At 47.8% G+C, this 14,998-nt stretch overlaps 1 protein-coding gene across 4 annotated transcripts in view; it reads left to right on the top strand.

The window, feature by feature from the left end:
* The window catches only part of TASOR2 (transcription activation suppressor family member 2), a 71,023-nt gene that overhangs the window by 1,026 nt on the left and 54,999 nt on the right, over window positions 1-14,998 (top strand). For 3 of the 4 annotated variants that reach the window (XM_069978995.1, XM_069979004.1, XM_069978951.1), the window contains exon 1: window positions 12,989-13,132. The exons of the other annotated variant lie outside the window; for it this stretch is intronic. The gene's annotated coding sequence lies outside the window, so the exon portion shown is untranslated. Of the gene's footprint in view, window positions 1-12,988; window positions 13,133-14,998 lie in introns of those variants that run through there. 4 annotated transcript variants of the gene reach the window in all.

The raw sequence follows: 14,998 nt of genomic DNA, 5'->3' as shown, positions 1-14,998 counted from the left end.
CGATGTTACTTCCGGCACAAAGGGCGCTTGTTATAGACGCTCCCTGCGCCGGAAGTACCATCCCCGGCGAGCATAAAGCTCTATGCTGCGTGTGAAGCCGGGACAGAGCCGGGAGCCGCGCAGCAGTCGGGGCCCGTTCCAGCCTCCTCCTTGTGACCACAAGCAAAACCCTGCTTGCGGTCACGAGGGAATGGGAGGGTGGCAGTGCAGTGGTGTCCGGGCCCCCCCCCCCTTGTAGCGTCTCGGTCGCAGCAGCGACCGCTGTAGCCACGCCACTGCCAAAACTCCATGGAAAACTGGCCCAGGTACAGAGCAGCACAGGACATGTAGTATAACAGTATAGGCTATCTTCACGCCAATGTTCACGCCAACATCAAAAATAGAGAAAAGGCGTTCGATTTTGATATAAAAAAACCAGTCAGTTTTTGCCGTGATTTATTTTGTGTAGCGCACACAGATTCCACAGCACTTCACCTATCTGTATGTTTTGGGTGTAGGAGGAAACCGGAGTACCCAGAGGAAACCCACGCAAGCACGGAGAGAACATACAAACTCTTTACAGATGTTGCATTTGTTGTGATTTGAACCCAGGGATTTGAACTCGTGCTGACTGCAATGACAATGCATTTCTGTCAATGGGAAGACAGACGTCCATTGCGCACAATGCATTGAATAATGGACGTTTTTAGCGCGGACTTCAAAATAATGAACGTGATAATTATTTTCGGACGTCTTTTGCAAACTGGACATTTTTTATTAGTTGTGCACACACAGTTTTTCTTTTGTCATCGTTCTTTCTCTGTTTTTACTATTAAACTCAATGGACTTTTCAATTAAGCCACACCCAAAGGCCAATTAGTAATCACAAACAAGAATAATGTACAAACACCAGTCAGGGGAGGACAGACCGCTAAATAACGTCCGCTTTTTTAGACTCAAACTAACCGACGTAATTTTAAACAGAACTGAAAAAACGTTGTGTGAACATAGCCATACTCAGAGAATCACTATTAGACAGCCAACCAGTGCAGGTACTTCACTAATACTGAGGTTCTACCAGTAAAATGGCCAATTTCATTGGTTGATCATCTAGTTATTTACATGTGCCGCAGATCCTGACTGTCTATAGCATTGTATGCTGAGTCTGGTCTCAAGTTACGATGGTCCAGAAAGGAACATTGTATGTTTAAAATATTGAAACTTGAGGCCATTGTAAGTTGAAGGATGACTATACAGTGGTGCCTTGGATTACGAGCATAATTCGTTCCAGGGCTGTGTTTGTAATCCAAACCCACTCTTAAACCAAAACAAATTTTTCTATAAGAAATCACTGATATGCAGACAATTGGTTCCATACCCCAAAATAATGATTTTTTTATTCTGAATAACATGTAAAACAAATGAAACAAACATTTATAAACAGCTGAATATGTGATATTATAAGTTACTGTACAGTATAGCAATCAGCATGTGGAGTATAATGTATAGTAAGTGCATAAACCTGAAAAACAGCAGCAGTTTGTAGATATAGGATGGAAGTGCAGATTCCCATAATGCAGTAGTGTAGTACAACAGGCTAGAATAAAGAAGCAGGGCTGCTGTCAGAGGTCAGTGTGGTCACATGACAGCAATGGGGAAGGAGTGTGTTTTCAGCATGGACCTATCAGGACTGACAGAGACTGCAGGGAGCATGAAGGAATGAGCAGGACAGATGTGGGCACATGCATGCAGCACTCTCTGTCTGAGGAAAGAGGGGTTACAGCTATGGAGAGATTACCTCCACAGTCCTGTCCTCTGATGTAAGCCCCAGCTTGAAGTAGATCTGCTATGATTTGGAAGGTGAGGGAGACTTCCTATGTCAGAGTACAGTACTGTAGACCCCGCTATGCAGACCATGCCCCTCCCCAACTCGTGCTCCCACCCTGTACAGGGAGCTTTTAAACCAAAGCAATGCTCTTAAACCAAGTGACAATTTTGAAAAACTGTGAGCTCTTAAACCAAAACGCTCCTAAACCAAGTTACTCTTAAACAATATATATAATATATAAGTATATAGGTGTGCTGCTGGATTCACAAGTAGTGTAGAGCTAATATGTTAGACGTTCTCTGAACCAGAACAGTCAACGTTTGATTCCCTGTGGCTGCAGAACTTGGCTGTCACCCTAGGCAGTCCTGGAAAACATGGATACAGCCATAGGCTCTACACTAATCACAAGCAGGATGAAACTGCCATTTATTCTGAGATGCTTGAGCATTCCGAGAAATCATAGTTCTAAAAGCCCCCAGGGATAGGATAACTCTCCATCAACCTCTCCAGCAGCCACAGCCCGCATAGCTCTGGGAGTCGGGTCGTGACATCACTATTTTATCCATTAAGTGAAGCCTTGATGCAGTAGTAAGTGTAGGGAAAAAAGCACTTTCCAGTAATAGGTGTACAGTATATTGGTGATTTGTATAACTTTTTGTGGCCAATACAATACTTTAATAAAAGACTTCTCCTTCAAGCGACTCTGTACCCACAATCTGACCCCCTCAAACCACTTGTACCTTCAGAAAGCTGTTTTTAATCCAAGATCTGTCCTGGGGTCCGTTGGGCAGGTGATGCAGTTATTGTCCTAAAACACAACTTTTAAACTGCCAGCCCCATGCCCAAGGGCCGGGGCTTAGATTGTGTATGCATTAGGCTGGCACAACCTCTCCATCCCTCCTTCCCACCCTCTTCATCATTAGGAATGCTCCAAGCAGATTGTCTCCTATTCAGCAGCTGTGTGAATACTGAACATGGGCTGGATCGTTAAGGCACCTGTGCAATATTCAGAGAGGAGAAAATGTTCTAGGGGCATTCCTAATGATGAAGAGGGTGGGGAGGAGGCAGGGGCGGATTAACTTTACTATGGGCCCTGGGCTGTTCACCAAGCTTGGGCCCCCCTAACCCACTGTAATTATGGCGGCACTAACTTAAAGGGGTATTCCAGGGAAAATTGATAAATTGGTAATGGAAAGGGTTAACCAAGGTTAACCCTTTCCTAATATACTTACCTGTCCTTTATTGCTCCCCCAAGGAGATCTGCGGTCCGGCCACGTGATCTTCCAGCTTACGACTCGTGGATCCTCTTCTTCTTCCGGTTCGGTGACGTCACCATACCCGGCCGGCGTGTGGCTCTCTGTCTTATTAGCGGCAGAGCACTGAACCCTGACTGGCTTGGTAGCGTGTAGCCAATCAGGGTTTAGTGTTCTGCGTCTCCACACACACCAGTTACATCTGCAGGGCCGGCGTCAGCACGTCATTGTGAGGGGTCCCTGCGGGGTGCCATCCGACATCACTCTGCAGGACCCCCCCCCCCCCCGTGTCAGCGATGCCGACCTGAGTCCCGGGAGGGGAAGGGATACGGCGGGCGGCATCGCTGACACGGGGGGGGGGGAGGGGGGGAGGTCCTGCAGAGTGATGTCGGATGGCACACAACAGCACCCTGCAGGGACCCCTCACAGTGACCTGCTGTACAGTTAGCTGATTCCCCCCGGCCCCCCTCCCTGTGTTATCATTGTGATCCCCCTGGCCCCCCTCCCTGAGTAATCATTGTGATCCCCCCGGCCCCCCTCCCTGTGTAATCATTCAGATACACAGATCACTCACCCCCGGTGTAATCATGCTGCAGCGGCGCTGGACCCGATCTCGGCGCCTTTTTCAAGCAGCTATCCCCAGCTGACAGGCGCTGTGTACAGAGCAAGGAAGAAATCTCTCCTGCCTCACACACAGCGCCTGTCAGCTGAGGATAGCTGCTTGAAAAAGGCGCTGAGATCGGGTCCAGCGCCGCTGCAGCATGATTACACTGGGGGTGAGTGATCTGTGTATCTGAATGATTACACAGGGAGGGGGGCCGGGGGGATCACAATGATTACTCAGGGAGGGGGGCCAGGGGGATCACAATGATTATTCAGGGAGGGGGGCCGGGGGAGGATCGCAATGATTATCCAGGGAGGGGGGCCAGGGGGATCGCAATGATTACACAGGGAGGGGGGCCGGGGGGAATCAGCTAACTGTACAGCAGGTCACTGTGAGGGGTCCCTGCAGGGTGCTGTTGTGTGCCATCCGACATCACTCTGCAGGACCTCCCCCCCTCCCCCCCCCCCCCCCCCCCGTGTCAGCGATGCCGCCCGCCGTATCCCTTCCCCTCCCGGGACTCAGGTCGGCATCGCTGACACGGGGGGGGGGGGGGGGGATGTCGGATGGCACCCCGCAGGGACCCCGCAGGGACCCCTCACAATGACGTGCTGACGCTGGCCCTGCAGATGTAACTGGTGTGTGTGGAGACGCAGAACACTAAACCCTGATTGGCTACACGCTACCAAGCCAGTCAGGGTTCAGTGCTCTGCCGCTAATAAGACAGAGAGCCACACGCCGGCCGGATATGGTGACGTCACCGAACCGGAAGAAGAAGAGGATCCACAAGTCGTAAGCTGGAAGATCACGTGGCCGGACCGCAGATCTCCTTGGGGGAGCAATAAAGGACAGGTAAGTATATTAGGAAAGGGTTAACCTTGGTTAACCCTTTCCATTACCAATTTATCAATTTTCCCTGGAATACCCCTTTAAGTCTTTTTCCTCCATAATGCAGCCTGTAAAGGACTTGTGTTGACATCTTTGTCACATGATAAGTATTTATTCAGGCCAGGAGAGGCCATTGCTAGTGTGAAAATGCTAGAGTAGGGACCATGTCTCTGAGGACACCTTAACGTTGGTCACATGGTACACTCTGATCAAATAGTTTGCTAAGATCCTTACTTTTTTAATATTTACAGAGCAGGAGTTTATCATGTGTACACTGGGATGAGTATATACGGTAAGCCCTTGCACCTGTGGGTTGCTGTCGCACCTTCTGTTTTTTTGTATTGTCACATGATAAGGTCCTACAATATATTGTGTAAGGAGCCCAAGGCCCCGGGCTACCGCCCCAAACGGACCTATTATAATCTGCTACTGCGAGGAAGGACGGAGGGGTGGTGCAAAGTTAGGGCACAGATACTCCCGTTGGGCATGGGGCTGCAAGTTTAAAAGTTGTTTTTTAGGTTTTTAGGATTAAAAGCAGCTATCTGAAGGTACAAGTGGTTTTTTTTTTTTTGGGGGGGGGGCAGATTGTGAGTACAGAGTCGCTTTAAGTCTATGTACCCGCACTGTATAAACAACAGCTGTTGTTTAACACTAGCTACGTCCCGAATTAAAAATCATGTCAATTTATTCTGGCTGTAAATAATGTTAAACAACCAGGGGCGTAACTAGAAATGGCTGGGCCCCATAGCAAACTTTTGATTGGGCCCCCCCCTCCCCTATAGATGCCCCCTGTATTATCCCCCTATAGATACCCCTGTATTATCCTCTATAGATGCCCCCTGTATTATCCCCTATAGATGCCCCCTGTATTATCCCCCTATAGATGTCCCCCTGTATTATCCCCCTATAGATGTCCCCCTGTATTATCCCCCTATAGATGTCCCCCTGTATTATCCCCCTATAGATGTCCCCCTGTATTATCCCCCTTTGCAAAGCAGATAAAAAAACAAACAAACACAACTCACCTAACTCTCACCTAACTCCCCCTGTCTTCTCCTCTTCTCCCGGGGGGGGGGGGTATCCTGCGGATTCCAGGCAGCACAGGTGACGGGCTCAGCGTCTGCCGGAGCGCGCCCGCATCAGTCTAACAAGCGCTTTTGTGCCGGAAGTACAGGCCGGGGGCGAACGCTGAGCTCACCAGTACCTGTGCTGCCTGGACGGCAATACGGTGGTGGCAAGGGGGTAGCACAGGTACCAGGGAGCTCAGCGTCCGCCCCCGGCCTGTACTTCCGGCACAGGAGCGCTTGTTAGACTGATGCGGGCGCGCTCCGTACGCCGGGAGTACTTTACCCGGCAGACGCTGAGCCACACTGCGCCCGGAATCCCAGGGACACCCCCGGACCCCAAACAGCTGCAGCACCCGGGAGGCCTGCTCAGCCGCCAGGTGCTGCAGGCTATGTAAGCTCCGGGGGCCCGCGTCACGGGCCCCCTGATGCGGCGGGGCCCCGTAGCAGCCGCTACGGCGGTAGTTCCGCCAGTGTAAACAACGGCTATTCCAGCAGAATGGCCGTTGTTTATACAGCATGGGAACACAGCCTAAAGCTGATTACTTTGAATGATTGAGCATCTCATGCCAGGTCGCTACCTCTTGAGTCAAATGAAACACATGGCAGCTGGTCTGGGCAGAGCAGATGACAAAGATGGTAACCAACCGAGTTGCCAAACAGACAGCATAGTTAAACATGGAAACACAGGACACACCGGATGCAAGTGACAGATGCTGCAGATGAAGACACAGGTGAAGGTCACACAACTTGGTGCAGGAACAGGTCGATTTGAGTTTGGTTCACACTCAGGACTGTAATGTGCAGGAATACGGGAACCAACTGGGAGTTCAGGGCAAGACAGCAGGAACATTAGTACAACACCACAACGGAACACAAGAACCAAAATGGAAAATGCAGGAAACACCAGGCAGAGTAATAACTGGCAGAGAAGCTCAGAAGTACTTGCTCACCACAATAGCAGGGAGACCTTTGCAGGACCATAGGACCACAACACTCAGGCAGGGCGCATGTACTTGGCTATCTCCAGCAGCTCCCATAGGGATAGAGTGGATGGACCCTCTCCTCTCCATTCTCTCCAACGGGAGACTTTGTTCCTCCTTCTTCAGATCTACAAAGGGGGTAACTTGGGTTACCCTGGAATCAAGAAAAAAAAAAAAAAGCTCTGAATGCCAAAATAAGTCTGATTGGTAAGGGATTCAAGTGAAATACAAAGAACGGTCTTTTTTTTTTTTTTACTTAGGGAGATATATTTTAAAGGGAACCAATCAGCAATTAGCAGATTGTGCCGATATGGCTCCCTGCTGCATTCCACAGATCTAGGATGCAGCTCCCCTAGTATACGAGCAGCATCAGCCAGGGTATCTTTATACCATTAATAGGTCTCTCTGCCTGTCAATCAGCCACGCAAAGCATGGGATAAATTTCCTTTTTCAATTTTATTTTTGGCATCTCTAGTGTGCAATTTTCCTAGATTCATTTATTTCGCCCTGGTTGATTTGCCCCAAATTAAGTGAAATTTTTCCTAACCCTTCTTACCCATAAAAGAAATCCTTTCATAGCCCTCAATTTTTGATAATAAATTACTCCATTTCTGAATAGGAGGGAGAGATATAACCATGCTCTCAAAATGATTATACATGCCAACAGAGAGCGCTGCAGCATTAAACTGTGAGCGTGCATCACAAACGCTCACAGCTAAGAGGCCAGAAGCTTGCAGGCCCCCTTAGTGCATGGGCCCTGTAGTAGTGGCGTAGTCTGCTTTTATAGTAGCTACACCATGGGTGTGAGCTGTCTCTGTTAGGAACCTCTCCCTTTCCATAAGGCTCATGTAAAGAATTCCCCGGCTGGCTGCATCTTCACCTTTGTAATGCTGGGAAGGTTAATCAAAGGTCAAGTTGCTAATGAACTCACTGGCCCAGATTTTCCAAAGGGTGTAAAACATACACTGGTGTAAACTGCCCACAGCAACCAATCACAGATCCTCTTTCATTTTATCGGAGCTGTAAGCTGAGCTGTAATTGGCTGTTATTAGCACCAGTGAATATTTTACACCCTGTGATTAACCCTCCCTGTATTACAAAGTTGCAGCTACATGAGACCTCTTGGAAAAGAGGGGAGAGGTGGGGGAGATGGAGAGAACAGCTCAAACACAGAATTCTTTGTCTTCAGCACAAAGCAGCGACATAAGAACCGAGGGGAGGAGACTGAATAGATAATAACAAGTTTGGAATGAATTGTTAGTTTCACCATGGGACACATATGAAAAGTTATGTTTGAGCTGAATATCTCTTTAATCCTTAACCCTTACAGGACCGGGCCAATTTAAATTTTTGCGTTTTTCCCTCCTTGTGCTTAAAAGGCAATAGCACTTGCATTTTTTCACCTAGAAACCCATATGAGCCCTTATTTTTTGCATCACTTATTGTACTTTGCAATAACAGGCTGAATTTTTTCATAAAGTACACTGCAAAACCAGAAAAAAATTCAAAGTGTGGTGAAATTGAAAAAAAAAAAAAAACATTTCTTTTATTTATTTTTTTTCGTTTTTACGCCGTTCGCCCTGGGGTAAAACTGACTTGTTATATATGTTCCTCAAGTCGTTACGATGTAACATGTATACCTTTCATTGTATCTGATGGCCTGTAAAAAATTCAAACCATTGTTAACAAATATATGTTCCTAAAAATCGTTCCATTCCCAGGCTTATAACGCTTTTATCCTTTGGTCTATGGGGCTGTGTGAGGTGTCATTTTTTGCGCCATGATGTGTTCTTTCTATTGGTACCTTGATTGCGCATATACGATTTTTTGATCACTTTTTATTACAATTTTTCTGGATTTGATGCAACCAAAAATGCGCAATTTTGCACTTTGGGATTTTTTAGCGCTTACGCCATTTACCGTGCGAGATCAGGAATGTGATTAATTAATAGTTCGGGCGATTACGCGCGCGGCGATAGCAAACATGTTTATTTATTTGTTTGTTTATTTTTATTTATAACATGGGAAAAGGGGGGTGATTCTGACTTTTATTAGGGGAGGGGGCTTTTTACTAATAACCACACTTTTATTTTAACTTTTACACTTATACTAGAAGCCCCCCTGGGGGACTTCTAGTAGAAGTGCACTGATCTCTCATTGAGATCTGTGCTGCATAGATATGCAGCACAGATCCATGAGATAGGCACATTGATTGATTCTGGCTGCTGCAGCCGGAAGCAATCGAGTGCCAAGCCGGGATCAGCGGCATTACGGCGCTGACCCCAGAAAAGGGAACATGTGTGGATCGCTCCTCCGGGACAACGTCCCCGCTAGACATGAGGGAACAGCTGCATTCGGTAATCGGATGCAGCTGTCAACTTTGACAGCTGCATCCGATTACTGTATTAGCGGGCATGGCGATCGGACCGTGCCCGCTAATACCTGCGGTCCCGGGCTACAAGCGGCACCCGGGACCGCGGCGAATCAAAGCGCGGCCGCTGCGCGGCCCCGCTCTGAACAGTGAGGATACGTCCAGGGTCGCCTAAGGGTTAAAGCTTGTATAGCGCGCTGGAATCAAGGGTAGTTTAAAATTAAAAAATGAATTAAAACCATCAACTTTATCGGCTGCTATGGGGAAGTGCTCCACGTTTAATACATTTCTACTACTGTAGTGTGCACTGATTATTATATAATGTTCTCCCCATTTGGTGAAAAAACAATGAGGTGCATCCCATTTTGTACACAGCACTTGTTTATTCTGAACAAACAAGGAGGTTATACAATAGCAGTATCAGATGGAGCAAGGTTTTACTTTCTGTTCATGGTGGAAACTTGACAGTCAGTAATAATAAACCTAAAGGGAATTGTGTAAATCAGGTTTTTACTAGGGATGGTCCGAACAGAGTTCGGTTCGGGTTCATACGAACCCAAACCCTCGGTAATGATTCCCGCTGTCTGCCCGCTCCGTGCAGCGGGCGGATCCAGCGGGAGGACCGCCTGGAAAACTGGGATACAGCCATAGCCATAATCCCAGTTTTCCAGGCGTTCCTCCCGCTGTATCCGCCCGCTCCACAGCGGCAGACAGTGGGAATCTGCTGCCGAGCGTTCGGGTTCATGCAAACCCGAACCTCTGCAGGTTCGGACCATCCCTAGTTTTTACGTTTAAAGAGTCACTGTCATTTTTTTTTTTTCCAGAAATCAATAGTCCAGGCGATTTTAAGAAACTTTGTAATTGGGTTTATTAGCCGAAAAATGCATTTTTATTAGAGATGAGCGAACCGGGTTCAGGTTCGAGTCGATCCGAACCCGAACTTTCAGTATTTGATTAGCTGGGGCTGCTGAACTTGGATAAAGCTCTAAGGTTGTCTGGAAAACATGGATACAGCCAATTACTATATCCAAGATTTCCACATAGCCTTAGGGCTTTATCCAAGTTCAGCAGCCACCGCTAATCAAATGCCGAAAGCTTGGGTTCAGATCGACTCGAGCATGCTCGAGGTTCGCTCATCTCTTATTTTTATAATCAAAAAGCAGTTTGAAGCTCTCCCCCCTGTCCTAATATGCCATGTGTGCATTTAAAAAGCCTTTTTCCAGGTCCCCCCCTCCCTCCTCTTTTCCATCCACTGCAAAAAATCAGGAAATTGTGACTTGTTGCATCAGACGTACCCAGTCTGTTCTAGGGAGAGGGGAGGGGGAGGAGGGAGTTAGGAGGGAGCAGAACGCTGAGAACAAAGGATTAGAGGCACAGAGCTGGGTGACAGCTGTAATCAGAGGCCAGAGCTGACTGTCAGAGGCGATAAAGGGTGAGGTATTTGTAGATTAACTCTTTGTTGTCCTGTTTTGGTCTTTTATTTAGCTCTCTCCATAGGAGAACACTTAGGACAGGGGGGAGAGCTTCAAACTGCTTTTTCATTATAAAAATAAGAGATGAGCGAACCTCGAGCATGCTCGAGTCGATCCGAACCCAAACTTTCGGCATTTGATTAGCGGTGGCTGCTGAACTTGGATAAAGCCCTAAGGCTATGTGGAAATCTTGGATATAGTAATTGGCTGTATCCATGTTTTCCAGACAACCTTAGAGCTTTATCTAAGTTCAGCAGCCCCAGCTAATCAAATACTGAAAGTTCGGGTTCGGATCGACTCGAACCTGAACCCGGTTCGCTCATCTCTAATAAAAATGCATTTTTCGGCTAATAAACCCAATTACAAAGTTTCTTAAAATTGCCTGGACTATTGATTTCTGCAAAAAAAAAAAAAAAAATTTCACGACAGTGACACTTTACTGGTCTTTCATTAAATTTTTTCTCTATTTTGAAATACAGAGGTGCCTAGGCTTACGAGCATAATTTGTTTCAGGACCGCGCTTGTAATCCAAATCCACTCTTAAGCCAAAGTAAATTTTCCCATAAGAAATCATAGAAATGCAGACAATCGGTTCCACACCCCAAAAATAATGATTTATTATTCTGAATAACATGTAAAACAAATGAAACAAACATTCAGAAACAGCAGAATATGTGATATTATAAGTTACTGTACAGTAATGGAGAGGATCGGAAACACAAGGACTGACAGAGACTGCAGGGAGCATGAAGGAATGAGCAGGGCAGATGTGGGCACATACATGCAGCACTCTGTCTGGGGAGAGAGGGGTTACAGCTATGGGGAGATTACCTCCACAGTCCTGTCCCCTGATACAAGCCCCAGCCTGAAGTGGATCTGCTATGATTTGAAAGGTGAGGGAGACTCCCTGGGTCAGAGTACAGAGCTGTAGACCCCGCTATGCAGGCCATGCCCCTCTTCACTCGCGCTCTCACCCAGTACAGGGAGCTCTTAAACCAAGTCACAATTTTGAAAAACTGTGAGCTCTTAAACCAAAACGCTCTAAGGGTAGCTTCACACGTACCGTATCGCTGCATATTTATCGCTGCGTGTTTGGTGGGATTTTTACATGTGAGTTTTGATTTTCACATGAAAATCATGTAAAAATCAAAACTCGCATGTAAAAATCTGACCAAACACAGCGATAAATACGCAGCGTTAAATACGCAGCGATACGGTACGTGTGAAGCTAACCTTAAACCAAGTTAGGGTGGGTTCACACTATGGAATTCTCACGGATAAACTCAGCGGAATTCCGTCGGCTGTCTGCGTGCCTTTCCGCCGGCTCCATAGACACCATTCTATGGGCCGGCGTATTCCGCTGTCTGCCGAAAGTGACATGTCACTTCTTTTGGAAGATAGCGGAATGTGCAGGCCCATAGAATGGTGTCTATGGAGCCGGCGGAAAGGCACGCGGCCGTGCGTGCGGACAGACAGCGGAATTCCGTGGATATTATCCGCGAGAATTCCTCAGTATGAACCCAGCCTTACTCTTAAACCAAGGTACCACTACAATCCTAAAAGCCTTTATAAGGCTACTAAGCATGCCCAAAAGCCATTCTTATTCATCTGAATGGGAGAGGTCCTGTCTGTTGTAGTCTATAGCCCAATGCACAAGTCATGGAAAACATGGATACTGCCATAGGCTACATTCACACATAGTATTTCTGTCAGTTTTTTAGTCAGCATTTTTTCAACCAAAACCAGGAGTGGGTTGAAAACCCAGAAAACTTATCTTTCCATTATAATTTTGCCCTGTCAATTCCACTCCTGGTTTTGGTTGAAAAAATTCTGACCAAAAGACTGGAGCAGTCATTTTCTATGGACGTCGCTTTGCATAACGCACGTGCCCAGCTTCGGGCTGTGACCTCTCCGCCCAGGGATCAGATCCAGCAGCGGGACTCCTAGGGATGGGCTCCACCGGGGGTCGGGCAGGCTCCGCCATGGCATCACGGCTGACAGGTTCCCTTTAAGGCTATGTTGACACACAGTATTTTTACTCAGTAAAACACAGAAAGACTTTGTTCACACACAGTTGAAGTTTAGTAAAAGGCCGCCATTTGATGGCAAATAATTGCTGTTATTGTTATTTGCCGTTCGTTTACTAAATTTCAACAGTGTGTGAACAAAGCCTTTATAGGAGCTCCTAACCCATAAAGACATTGGTAGTTCAGAAAAGTGCCCAGCAATGTACATGATAGAGGAGGTAATAGGCCACAGGACAGGGTGTTTTTGTGGGAGTGACAGTGACTCCAACCCCATGGGGCCACATAGCTTGTCAGTTCCTAGCACAGCTATAGGTGTAATAGCAGATACTGTTTGGCTACAAAAAGATGCTCTTTCCTGATAGATGACAAAAACCTTTCCTTTATACATTGATGCAAATGTAGGAGCTGAACATTAGATAGTGAGAGACAAGATACAGGCTGCTCCCCGCACACAGGATGTACAGGCCAGCAGAGTGACAGCCGTACAGGGAGGCTGCTCCCTTCTGCTTCCGGGTGAGCTTTCACTTTCTCTTCTTTTTTTCCTCTGGCAGGGATCACTTCCTGAGGTCGGGGCCCCCCGAGGAGGACGGTGTGCGAGTGAAGCGTCAGACATTTTCTGCCTGCTGGAGGTTGTTGTGTGCGGGATCTGGGAGCGGTGCCCGGAGGGTAAGCGCTGGGGTGGCCGCCACCTTCCTGTCTACGTGTCCTTGTCGTCTCGCCCGTGTCCGGTGCTGACGCGGAGTTCTCTCCGGCTCTGTTACATCACTTTACCACAGCGGGGTCCGGTACCGGAGGCGGCAGTGTGGGCCCGGTGCTGGAGTGCCCACCCGTGTATGGCTTCATGTGTCCGGGGACTGTGCACACGGAGCGGCGGCGGCTTCCTGTTCTGTCCGTCCTGTTGTTGTGCAATCCTGGGCTCCGGTTACACTGTGGTGCGGCTCTTGCTGTGCGGCGTCATTTCTCTCTTGGTCTGGTGCCCGAAACTCCTAAAACTAGTTGTCAGCTGTGGGCCTGATGCTTCCGCAGCCTGTGCTCTGCCTTCTCATTTATGTAGGAGGACGGAATGGACTGTGCCGGCTCACATCCTAGAGATGGATGTGGACAAGTGACGTCACAGTCTGACGTCATCAGGGAAACAATACAACTAATACTGAAGGAAGTATCGGATTCCTCCAGAGTGGCTGTGTCTCCTCATAGACCCCCGGCACTCCTCACATAGCGGGGACTTCAGCCGCAGCAAGAAGTGCGCAGTCACATTGTGCTGATGTGTTCCAGGCGTGTGTCCCACTGCAGCCATCGTAGGGGTCACAGCGGCCTCAGAGGTGCTGTTTGTGGCTACCATTGTAGATTCCATTCACAAGCGGTAACGAAGGCGGCCAGACTGCTGCCCGACAGACACTAACAGAGCCCGACAGGCCCCATTGACTTTAAAGTGACTCTGTACCCACAATCTGCCCCCCCCCCCTAAACCACTTGTACCTTTGGATAGCTGCTTTTAATCCAAGATCTGTCCTGGGGTACATTCAGCAGGTCATGCAGATATTGTCATAAAAAAACAACTTTTAAACTTGCAGCCCTGTGCCAAATTGGCATGGCCTAGATTGTGTATGCATTAGGCTGGCACCACCTCTCTGTCCCTCCTCCCCGCCCTCTGTGGGTACAGAGTCGCTTTAATTGGATCTGATTGGTTTCCAGGCGGGGACAATCAATTTAACCTGACAAAATATAGTGTTGACTATCACGCAGCTTTGTGCTCCATTGCCATGAATAGGGTTCCAAGCGTGTGGAACCTTAGGAGACAGAGCTTGCCGTTTCTTCTTCATAGCTCCCAGCTACAATGAGAGATCCAGCGTCATAGACTTACTATGCCACTCCGGTGCACCTTTCAATTTTATTTTTTTCCTGTAATAGACATTTTATAGATAGGCTAATTAGCCCATTTGGTACACTGGTGGTAGTCCTTTACCCCTAAAGGGCCATTTACACAGGAACATTGCTAGAAATGTTCATGTGGACGATAACCAGCCCATGTAAAGGTGACCAGCCAAAGACCGGGAAAATGCCCCATTCTCTGCAAATAGTCTATTTAGAGCAAGCTTTACAATTTATCATTGTTGGCTGCCCATCTTCCTGTGTCAGCAGGGTTGGGTGTGTCCGATAACAAGAAACTGACGGCACAGATATGCTTATATGGTGCAGCCCGGGCCCTCAATTGTTCAGAGGAGTATCTGTGCCCTAACTTTGCACCACCCACCACCAGGCAGACAATCTGCCTGGAGCATTCCTAATGATGAGGAGGGACAGAAAGGTTGTGCCATTCTAATCCATACATAATCTATGCCACTCCCGTAGGGCACAGGGCCGCCAGTTTAAAAGGTTTTTAAGGACAATAACTGCATCACCTGCCGAACGGACCCCAGGACAGAACTTGGCTAACGCAGGGAGAGGGTCCCCCAACAGCCAAAAGCCCCGTCTCTGTGACATTGTCCACCTATGATCAAAAGTCTTTTTAGACAGAAGACAAGAAAAGAC

The sequence above is a fragment of the Dendropsophus ebraccatus genome, chromosome 1 (genome assembly GCF_027789765.1).
Source record: "Dendropsophus ebraccatus isolate aDenEbr1 chromosome 1, aDenEbr1.pat, whole genome shotgun sequence".
NCBI lineage: Eukaryota > Metazoa > Chordata > Amphibia > Anura > Hylidae > Dendropsophus > Dendropsophus ebraccatus.
This window is presented reverse-complemented; position numbering and strand designations above follow the sequence as displayed.